This window comes from Gymnoscopelus braueri (assembly GCF_963280865.1).
Source record: "Gymnoscopelus braueri genome assembly, chromosome: 19".
NCBI lineage: Eukaryota > Metazoa > Chordata > Actinopteri > Myctophiformes > Myctophidae > Gymnoscopelus > Gymnoscopelus braueri.
The window spans coordinates 49,266,723-49,277,535 of NC_137621.1; the positions used below are offsets into that span (position 1 = coordinate 49,266,723).

Here is a 10,813-nt window from a genome sequence, read left to right on the forward strand (position 1 = left end):
TACTGTAGAAGTTTAGTTACAAGTTACTGTGCGTAATTCCGATGATTACAAATTTATATTCACCAATTAAGCCTTATTTTATAGTTCGTCTATTAAAAAATAGCCGATCTACAAGCTCACAACGGATCGCATCGCGACACTTTGTGAGCTCATAGATCTGCTATTTTTGAAAGATTTTGAGAAAGTTTGAAAACTTGTACTTTTACTTTTTGTACTTTAAGTATATTGTGATGCCAACACTTTTGTTCTTTTACTCAAGTACATTTTTGAATACAGGACTTTGACTTGTAACCGACTCCGAGTATTTCTACATTGTGGAATTTCAACTTTTACTTTTAAGCTAAAATGTTTTTTCACCACTGCTGAAGAACCGCCCTAAAGTCTTGCATTGATTCTGCAATTTCAGTTATCTTTTCCACCCAGTTGAAACCACTACACTGAATTAGATGTCACCGGATGTTTTGGTAGGTGCTGATCTCAGGTTGCACGAGACTAGTATGTAATTCTACTGTATCCAACTCCGGTTTGCTGGGTTTGGTGCTGTGGTCTGGTGTGGTACCAATGTCATTTTTTACGTTTCCATTACAACCTGGACCGGGGAGGTACTTAAAACACAATATTTTAGTTCTGAGTTTTGCATTACTCTAGGTTAGTACCGACTCCTGGGCAGGGCCCAAATTAAGTTTAAAGTGTTATATCTGGTGAAATATCAAATAGTTTACTTTATTTAAAACAGAAATAACATATTGCACCATCTCATGGAATGACCTGATCAAATTGTTACTTAAGTATTCAACTCTGTACCATTCAGTGCCTTGGAATCGATGCAATTTGCATTAGTCACCGAACCCATTGCTAAGGTGTGATGTGAGCGACACCTATCAATAATTAACTACCTGACTGAATTCAACACTGTTTGCATGTCTTATTACTTTAATTAGATCTTGAATCCTGAGCAACCAGAATGAAATCACGACACTAGGCTTCTGCGTTACACACAGAGCGACACGTTGCGAGCATGTAGATAGGCCATTTTCGCTGTGTGCAACATGCTTCCACTTGGACCCATAGAACAGGGCTAGGGGGTGAACCGGAGACCTTCTGTTTCCCAGACGGCCCTTTACCCATTCAGCTATTGTGACTATTATACATTATATTTAAGTTGATCATTCCACATGGGGCACATTGGTCACCATGTCATCATTATTCCACCCTAGTTAATTCTTGCACTACTTCTAACAGCAGTGATTGTACCTTAGATCTTACATTATATAAATTATGACTCCAAAATGTTAGTTCATATTAAATGATAGAGAAAGCAAAAATTAACTATACACATGCTGATGATTACAAATTTACTGATTCACATGACATTTGAAAAATCCATTGAGAAATGAAATTGGGGATGTACATCCCAAGATCAAACCCTGTATTCCCCTTTGTCATGAGCTGAAGTCCTTGATGGCTGTAGGGGCCATAGAACCAACTCTGCCTTCTCACAAGACTGGAGAAGCAAGCTGCCAACTCTAAAGCCTTCTATACAAGAAGCCTCACACACTGAAACCATTCCACTCATCCTCTATAAGACACAATCTACAACCAGTCATCCATTCTCTTCAAACAAGCAGCCAACCAGAAACACTTTCTTCCTCTGTCATTTGCATGTAGTCAACAGATGAATACTGAATCCCAAAGGATTTGTGAACAGCCAGGTGTTAGAATCTCATTACGTGTTAGAACTAATTGGGCTTTTTCCGACATGTATTTGTTTTTCTTGTTTGTGTTGTTTTCTCTGTTGATATGTTCAATATTATTGGGCTTCTAAATCAGATGTAAGTTTTCATACAGGTTTCAAGTCTGCTGTACAAAAACCTCATCTCAGACAACCAGCATAATGTTACAGCCCATTTCAGTTCTTCTTTCATGTCTTTTTGTGAGTGACAGATGTTGTCTTGGTTTCTGTCCTAAAGCTCTCTACCTCTCCCTGACACTAAATGCAGAACCTCTCATCAGAATCACTGTACCAGTACCAGTACCAGACATCAAATGCAGAGAAAATAAATGATATCCTATATATTTTCATAATTTAAAGATGAAGCTATTACAGAAGTTCCACGTTTTACAGCCAGCACTTCATGAAACAATCAACTATTGCTGCTCTACCTTGTAGAGGTGAAAGTGTTAATTTATATATATATATATATAATGGTCTAGCAGCACTTGTTTGAGAGACAAAAAAAAAGTGATCCAATTATGCATTCAGTTCATGGCACATCAGTATGGATTTCTTGGGTCCATCAAATGTATGTATTAAACACATTATTTCTATGTAAGGTTTGTTGAAATATCTACTCAGGTCATCATCAAATTAAATTACAGTATCGCACGCACGCACACACACACATAATAATATGATATTTTATAAATGGTTAGCTGTATGAATGTAATTAGAAAATATATTGTTGAAAGAAATCAGTCTACAATAGCAATAGACACTACCTTGTCAGTGTTTATCCCCCCAATATATTCAACAGTTTTCTGAATAATGTTCCAGGAAGACCTTGCTGGTAGGAGATTCTCTTTAATAAAACATTTGGAGTTATTGTTGGCATGTCAAATATCTGCTGAACATCTGGATAAACAGACTAAAGTAAAGTAAAATATTACCCTTAATATTAATATTTAGAGAACTACAGTGAATGTAAAGTACATTTTCCATCTGTCTTTGACAAAGATGAGCTTGAAACATTTTAAGATTTAACGACTTTATTCAATAGAGAAACATCCAGCAAAGCATTGTCAATCAATTCACCTGCAATGCTGTCCCTCCTCACCAGAGTATGGAAGAGGGCCTCAGTCAGTGGATGTATAAGAGACTATCACAATATATCACACAGACTATAAAGATGTATAACATTGCAAACTATTATAATTGTATGTTTGTTTACTTCATATTCCATCTATTCTCTTCTCATCAGTTTTCATCTTGTCTCAGACGGAACACTGTTGTTTGTTGACACTCTTGCTCAATGGGCAAGTGAGAGTTGAGTGTTGTGTCTTTTTATGAGTGCAGATGTTGTCTTGGTTTCTGAAGCTCTTTACCAGTGGTGTAAAGTAACTAAGTACAATTATTCAAGTACTGTACATTTTTAGGTACTTTTACTTTACTGGAGTATTTCCAATTGTCTATCTTTTACTTCTACTCCACTACATCTCAGAGGCAAATATTGTACTTTTACTCCACTACAATTATTTGAAAACTTTAGTTACTAGTTACTTTGCAGATATAAATTATTACATTATAAAACATCCATCAACCACTTTAGCCCTATTTTAAACTTAGGCTATTTGAAAATAGCCGATCTGCAAGCTCACAACGCGTCGCATCGCGACGCGTTGTGAGCTTGTAGATCTGCTATTTTCAAACATTTTAGTACTTTTACTTTTGGTACATAAGTACATTTTGATGCCAATACTTTTGTAAATTTACTCAAGTACATTTTGAATTCCAGACTTTTACTTGTAACAGAGTACTTCTACATTGCAGTATTTATACTTTTACTTAAGTAAAACATTAGTACTTTTTCCACCACTGCTCTTTACCTCTCTCTGAAACTGAAACTAAGAGTCAGAACCTCTCATCAGGATCACTGTAGCAGACATTACAGCATTTTAAAATGCAGAGAAAATAAATTATTTCCTGTGTAATTTAAACATTTAAACTAAAGACTAACATACAGAAGTTCCACTTTTTTACAGATAGCACTTTGAACCATTTCTGCAGAATGTTCGCCAATTTTTTTCCACATGACTCATTATGACCTGCCCAGAATAGGGACGCTAGGGTTCATGTGGTTATTACCAAATTGTAGAGTTTGAGGAAAGTCATGTTTATTTTAATTCTTTTTTTTTTACCACCTGTACACAAGACGTACTGTAAAATATATAACCTTGTTGAACTTGAACTTGAAATAATAACAGTGAGTGTTAAGTTACATAACACGTCATATGTCTATGACAAAGATGTGGTGGAGTCGGGTCATGATTTAATGACTTTATTCAACACAGAAAAGCAATCAGCAAAACATTAAGAAATTCACCTCTATGTCTGTCTCTCATGACCAGATTATAAAAGAGACTATCATCATCACATAGATAGACTATAAAGCTGTATAACATTGCAGACTATTGTAATTGTATGTGTGTGTTTTCCTGCTCCATCTATTCTCTGCTCATCAGCAGAGAATAGATGGATGTGTTCTTCTTGTCTCAGAGGGAACACTGTTGCTTGTTGACACTCTTGCTCAGTGGGCTGCTGAGAGCTGAGTGACTCAGGTGACAGCTGAAGCTGTGTCCTGAGTGCCAGTGTGTGGAGGGCAGGGTGAGATGGCTGCTGAGGGTGTAGGTGCCATCAGGCTGGTGCTGGGACTGGCCCGTGTGGACCTGGGTGCCCGTCACAGAGGCTCCGTCCTCAGACCAGGACAGGGTGGCACCGTCAGGGTGGTAGCCCTTGGCCAGGCACAGCAGGGTGGCACTGCTGTCCCCAGAGAGAGGAGGCTGGACTGGAGCCATCAGGACCAGACTGGGGGGAGACGGAGGACGAGCTGAGAGGAGAGGACACATGACAACAACATGTTACTTAAAGGTTACTGTAAATACACTGTTTCTGACTGACAGACTGAAACTGGAAATGGAACAAGCTAATTTGAATATGTTGAAGTAACTACTGCAATTTAAAAAAAATACATATATTATATATATATTTGAAATTATTAATTCAATATTACTTTCTTAGATTTGGCTCTCTAATAGATTCATCAACATATATTGTAAAATCCACATAATGTATTGCTAATTTCATCCAGAGCTTAATTTTTACAGTTATTTGATACGCAACCATTTTGAACATGTTATAATGTTAAAGCTAGACTTGAGTATTATTAATAAAACACCATTAACGTAATTAATTAGTGGATGAAAAAATTTAGTTGACTCAATTAAAATGTCTAAACGAAATCAACAAAAAATATTTATTTATCAGAAAATCTCTTTAGTACAAGCTGGATGTAGATTTCGTATTTGTTTTTCTATCTAATGAACTGCAATTTGTGGCTAGCTTGCACTAAAAATAAAAATTATTGCACCCACTCTTAAACCATACTTGATATGCCAATAATGTCTGTTGCATTTTTTTTTTTATTCCAATATTAATTTCTTTCAATAGATGTTTATACCATCTAATAGATTGATATGTTCTGTGATATACAAATGTGTTATAATGTTAAAACAATACTTGGGTATTGTTAATAATACAATAGTAATTCATCAACAGAATTACAAAATAACCATTTTCTATTTGTACTTGCTTATCTGAAATTGTAGATAACATTTTATATTCAAATCAAATACTTTTTTGATATGCTTATATAATTACATTTCCTTTGTACACATTACTTTCAATAACTTGAGAAAAGCCAAACTTACCAATAATGACTTCAGTCCCTTCACCAAAGCCAGAGTATCACAGTGATTTGTCTCCGTACAAAAACCTCTGTGCTGTAATCTGCTGCTCAGGGTTTCTCTTCATGCTTCACTCACTACAAGTGAGAACTTTAAATCCATTAAAAGACTGATGATAATCGAAATATAGACTCTTAACCCATGTCTAATGTATGATAACATTACTTGACACAACTCAAACAGGTTCTGCTCTTCCATTGCTTTTAGTTCATTCTAAACATGTTTGTAGGGTTTTTGTATGGGCTCCTCACTGAACTGTAACACTGTGGTATGAGCCACAGGCACAAGCACAGTAGTACATTGCAGAATCTTCAGCCTGGACTCCATTGATGAGCATATACTGTGTTTTTGAAGCAGATCCAGAGGTAGAGAACCTACTGGGTACTCCACTTGCTTTGGTCCCAGTTGTATAAAATAAATACTTTGGAACACCATCAGAATTCTGTTGGTACCAGGAGAACTGATAGCCAGTGTGTGTACTTTCAGTACAGGAGATCTTCACATTGTCTCCCATGTTTACAGAGATGGACTTAGGCTGTGTCATAAATGCTTCTAAACCTGTGGACAAAAATACATTTTAATTTACTGACTTCACTTGTGAGAAACACAAGTAAGTAAAAAACACACTAAGTAAAAAGTAAAGATTATGATTAAAAATGTGTGGTAGTCTAATCTCTCATTAATTCTTACCACTCAGGGTCAACAGCAGGGCAGTGAGTGAAGCTGTAGAAAAGGCCATTGTCTGGTCTAAGATCAGTTCAGGTCCTGCAGAAAGATACCTATGAGGTCTCTGTTCACACTACTCTGTACTTCAGTGGAACTCTAAAGCCTTCTATAAGAAGAAGCCTCACAGACTGAAACCATTCCACTCATCCTCTATAAGACACAATCTACAACCAGTCATCCATTCTATTCAAACAAGCAGCCAACCAGAAACACTCTCTTCCTCTGTCATTTGCATGTAGTCAACAGATGAATACTGAATCCCAAAAGGATGTGTGAACAGCCAGGTGTTAGAATCTCATTACATGTTAGAACTAATTGAGCGTTTTGAGACAAATGTACTGTACTTAGCTTAAAGTTGTTCATCTTTCTGTCCTTGTCGTCAATATTATTGGGCTGCTAAATCAGAGGGGATAATCTTTCCCATGCTAATGGTTAAGTGTGTTCTGTACAAAAACTCATCTCATACAACCAGTTTGAGCCCATTTCAGTTCCTCTTTCATGTCTTTTTGTGAGTGCAGATGTCTTGGTTTCTGTCCTGAAGCTCTCTACCTCTCTCTGAAACTAAATGCACCTCACAACCTCCCACCAGGATCACTGTAGCACACATCACAGCACTTTAAAATGCAAAGTAAAAAAAAAAACTTCCTTTGAGGATTTTTGTAATTTAAAAATAATTACAGAAGTTCCACTATTTACAGACAGAACTTCATCAAACATTGAACTATTGCTGCTCTACCTTGTAGAGATGTTTTATGAAAAGTGTTATTTTTGTCATAATGGTCTGACAGCACTTGTTTGAGAGACACAGAAAATGTGATACATTATGCATTTAGTTCATGGCTCATTATATGTATGTGTTTTTTGGCTCCAACACGTCTGTATACAATTATTTGTTGTTTGGTATGAAAATATTGTTACAAATAAAATTATGTACTCATGCATGAAGTGAAATGACAATATCTATCGCTTAAATGCACACACACACACACACACACACACGCGCACATTGATGAAATGACATGTGAATAAAATGGATTGGATGACATGAGACACCCGAGTTAACATTTTAACTCATATATTGCAACAACTAAAAATCCCATCATATCAACTGAGGGATTATGCCACTACATTTCCAAAATGGTAATAGTAATAATTTAAATTTAGAGATTCACAAACATTCCTTTAATTACCACATTGTAAAGTAAAGCTTGAGGAAGTTTGAGGAAAGTCACGTTTTTATTTGTACCATAGCCAAAGTCAACAATAAATATTATATTATTTGCTAAATCTTTAAAAGGTTATGATGTAATTGGAAAATATTTTTTTGAAAGAAATCAGTCAACTACTATTGTTGCCAAGCAGCGAGATATATGCACCCTCCTGTTCTCAAGTTGATTTCTTGGATAGTAGATCGGCTACTTTCGGACAGCTAATTTCTACATCAGCTTGTAGATCAGCTATTTTCATCATTTGGCGTATGGATACAGTGGAAATGGTGTTCGGAATCGGATACAATAACATGCCGTGGAGCAACAAGTTCAGGTCAAAGATCAAGCAGGCCTCAAGCAGGCCTCAGAGGGATTGAGGAGGAAGGAGTTGTGAGTGACGAAGAAGGAGAAGAGAAGACTGCAGCCTGCACATCAGACGCCAGAGGTAGCCAGAGAGAAGAAGCTGGGAGAAGACCAGAGAAGACCCGAGTCGAAGAACTTAAGTGAAGCACAGAGTTACGCTGATAAGGGTTGAGAATTGATAAACAGTATATGAGAGAGCTATTCTGATGTGTATGAAATATAATATGAGCTATTGAAACTAAATGTTTGTTATTGTGATCTGCTTTAATTGTTTGTGTTGTGTGTATTGTCACTAGTTATAGATGATGCAGGCCTAGTTGAAACTAAACGTATGTTACTGCTGAAGTATAAGCACTGGTAAAATGTTCTTATTGTATTAGTAAACAACAGATAACAGTCAGATCTGAATGTGTAACCATAGCTACTGTGTTAACTGTGTAAGCGGAGGTTTGTTAGGGAAGCTGTGTTGTGGTAAACAATGGTAGGGATGCCCAAATATTTGTAGAGAGAGTCACACTGTGACTTTAACAATGACATCATGTGTAAGTTGGTTGAATGTTCAAGGCCATAGTATTATTATGACTTTAAATCCAGTTCAAGATGGTGGGTATTTTGAGCATGACACAGGTGCAAGGCCATGGGGTCTGCGTCATGGTAACCTTGAGCATTGTCACCTTCACCTTGGAGAGACACTGACGTAACCCAGTGACAGAGGTTAGGAGACTGGGGGGAGGAAGCTGTTTTGAGATGATGTAATGGTTAGTGAGGATGACTAAGAGGCAGGTGATAGGTAGAAGGAATGAGGTGGGTTGTACTATTGACAAGGTCATCAGGGGCTATAAAAGGTGCTGCACAACGGCACGCAAGAGGGGCACGCCTCCCCCGAGGAGGAGGAGGATGTCTTATCTGCAACACTTAGGATATTTTCAAGTTCAGATTCAGCTGAGAATTCTGGCATCGTCCGTCTCTTGGTTGAATAGCTGTCTGTAAATATTGACGTAGAGGATAGCTATCGACAGGTTAAGAACATGAACTCCATCAAGAGTAAAGGACCCAAAGTCGGCCAAGCCTCCTTTGGGAAGATTATGAGGAACCCCCAGCTCTCAGACTATTCGGCTGAATAGCGGGAGACTGTCAAGGTCGAGAAGGGCCTGCGCAACCCTTTATTCAGCTAACCAAATTATATTATGTTATCAAGATACAGACTGGTAGGGAGATTACTCCCAGGGACTTTTATTTTATTTCATTTTAATCTTTGCAATTTGTAACAATTATTATTGTTAGGACCAGTTTATAATATCTGTGTACAGAGATATATATTATAATGTGTGTATATAAGTTCTTTCTTTGATTTGTATTCATTTAATGGAATTCCTGCAATGTATTAATCCAATGTGTAATATGTCTGACAGTCCTTATCAGCTAGTAGAATTCCACTCCACTGTCTCCTCCTCTCTCCTGTCTTGTGATAATAAAGTGCTTGGTAGAGGGGAGGATGCGCCATTGTAAGTTGGGATCGTGTCCAGTGAGATACATGGTCGTTTACAATCCTCGTACGAGTAAAAGAGATCTCGTGTGTCACGTGTCTTCTTTATCTGTGTGTGATCAACAGCAAGGGGGTTTAAGATAACGATCAAGAACCTATCATTTCACTGGTCCTTCGTGTCGGATTTCTACGTCGTTTTTGGAAGAGGAGAAGAGGACGCATCGCAAGTCTATCGATAGCCAGAGATCCATGAGGGTCCTGCAAAGCCCTGGGGTGTAAAGTCACACCAGGCCGGTGTTCACCAGTCCGAAATCTTCTCTTCGACGAACGACTGCCGAAATCTGAACGTGATCACACGCCTATAAGAAACATGTAAGTGGTCCTGGTGTGGACATATTGTTGTTATTACTTAGGTGTAATATTGACAAGTGTGTTGTAGTTGTGCATAGATAAGCAACTACAGTTATAGTTGTGTTGTAGTGGCGGGGGCCACTGCATTTTATTAGCTGCAAAAGTATACTGAGAACGAGTTTTGTGTGAGTTCAAGAGAGAGTCACGGTAGTTAATAAGATAAAGAGTCTGATTAACTCCCTCCAGAGGATTCAGTGATTTATCCTCTGGGGCAAGTCGACACGTGGTGGATCTTCCAGGGCATGATCCTTTTGTCTATGTTTAGTCTATATATCTTGTATAACCCCCATAAGACTCTCAGGGGTGTACGGTGTGTGGTTTGAATGTGATAAGTTAGCTGATCCCCTGGGCTAGTCCAACACGTGGTGAACTGGTGAATATTTGGGTGTGATACAGTTTTTGACCAGTATACAGCAGTGCCTAGAAACGTTGAAATACACTTAGTTAGGATAAGAACAAGATATTTACAGTGATTAAAATAATTTCTACACATTGAACAGAACATTATAATAACCACACATATTTAAGTTTTCACCCACATAATAGTAATTGACTGCTAATATGGAGAAGGAAAAAGAAGATACAGGTGCTCCTGTGAAACAAGTGATTGTAGTAAGAAGAAAACGTTTTGTTTTGTCTAAAAGATGTGTAAATGAGAGAGTGGATTGTGCATTTTTTGTGATCTGTATGAATGCCCAAAATAGATGCAGTAATCATTTAAACATTTCAAAATTCCATGTCGTGGTGCACAACGACATGTAAGGAGTGATGTTTAAATGAGAGTGAGAGAGAAGAGGAAGAGAGAGAGTGTGCATGTGTGTTCAGGTGTTAGTGTACATGAATTGTAAGTGAATGTGGTGTTTGGGTGTAATACATATGTACTATATGTAAAGTGTGAAGGGTAGCAAAAGTAGTGTGAACAAATGGGTTATGACGTGCGTGTGTGCTTGTATACGTGCATGTGTGTAGTTTCATGTACCGAAAAGACTGTGTGTGTTTGAAGCATGTGGAATGACGTCACTTACGTTGGAGAGTGTCAGGTACTGTGTGTGTGAGAGAAGTGAGTGTGTCTGTCTGACTGTCTGCATGTGTGTGTGTG

At 37.7% G+C, this 10,813-nt stretch overlaps 1 gene segment (V, D, J or C); it reads right to left on the bottom strand.

The window, feature by feature from the left end:
- Positions 1–4,156: 4,156 nt before the first annotated feature.
- On the bottom strand, positions 4,157–5,767 carry LOC308074864 (immunoglobulin kappa constant-like). The segment is given in 2 exons: positions 5,485–5,767; positions 4,157–4,604 (listed from the first exon to the last, which is right to left on the bottom strand).
- Positions 5,768–10,813: the final 5,046 nt, after the last annotated feature.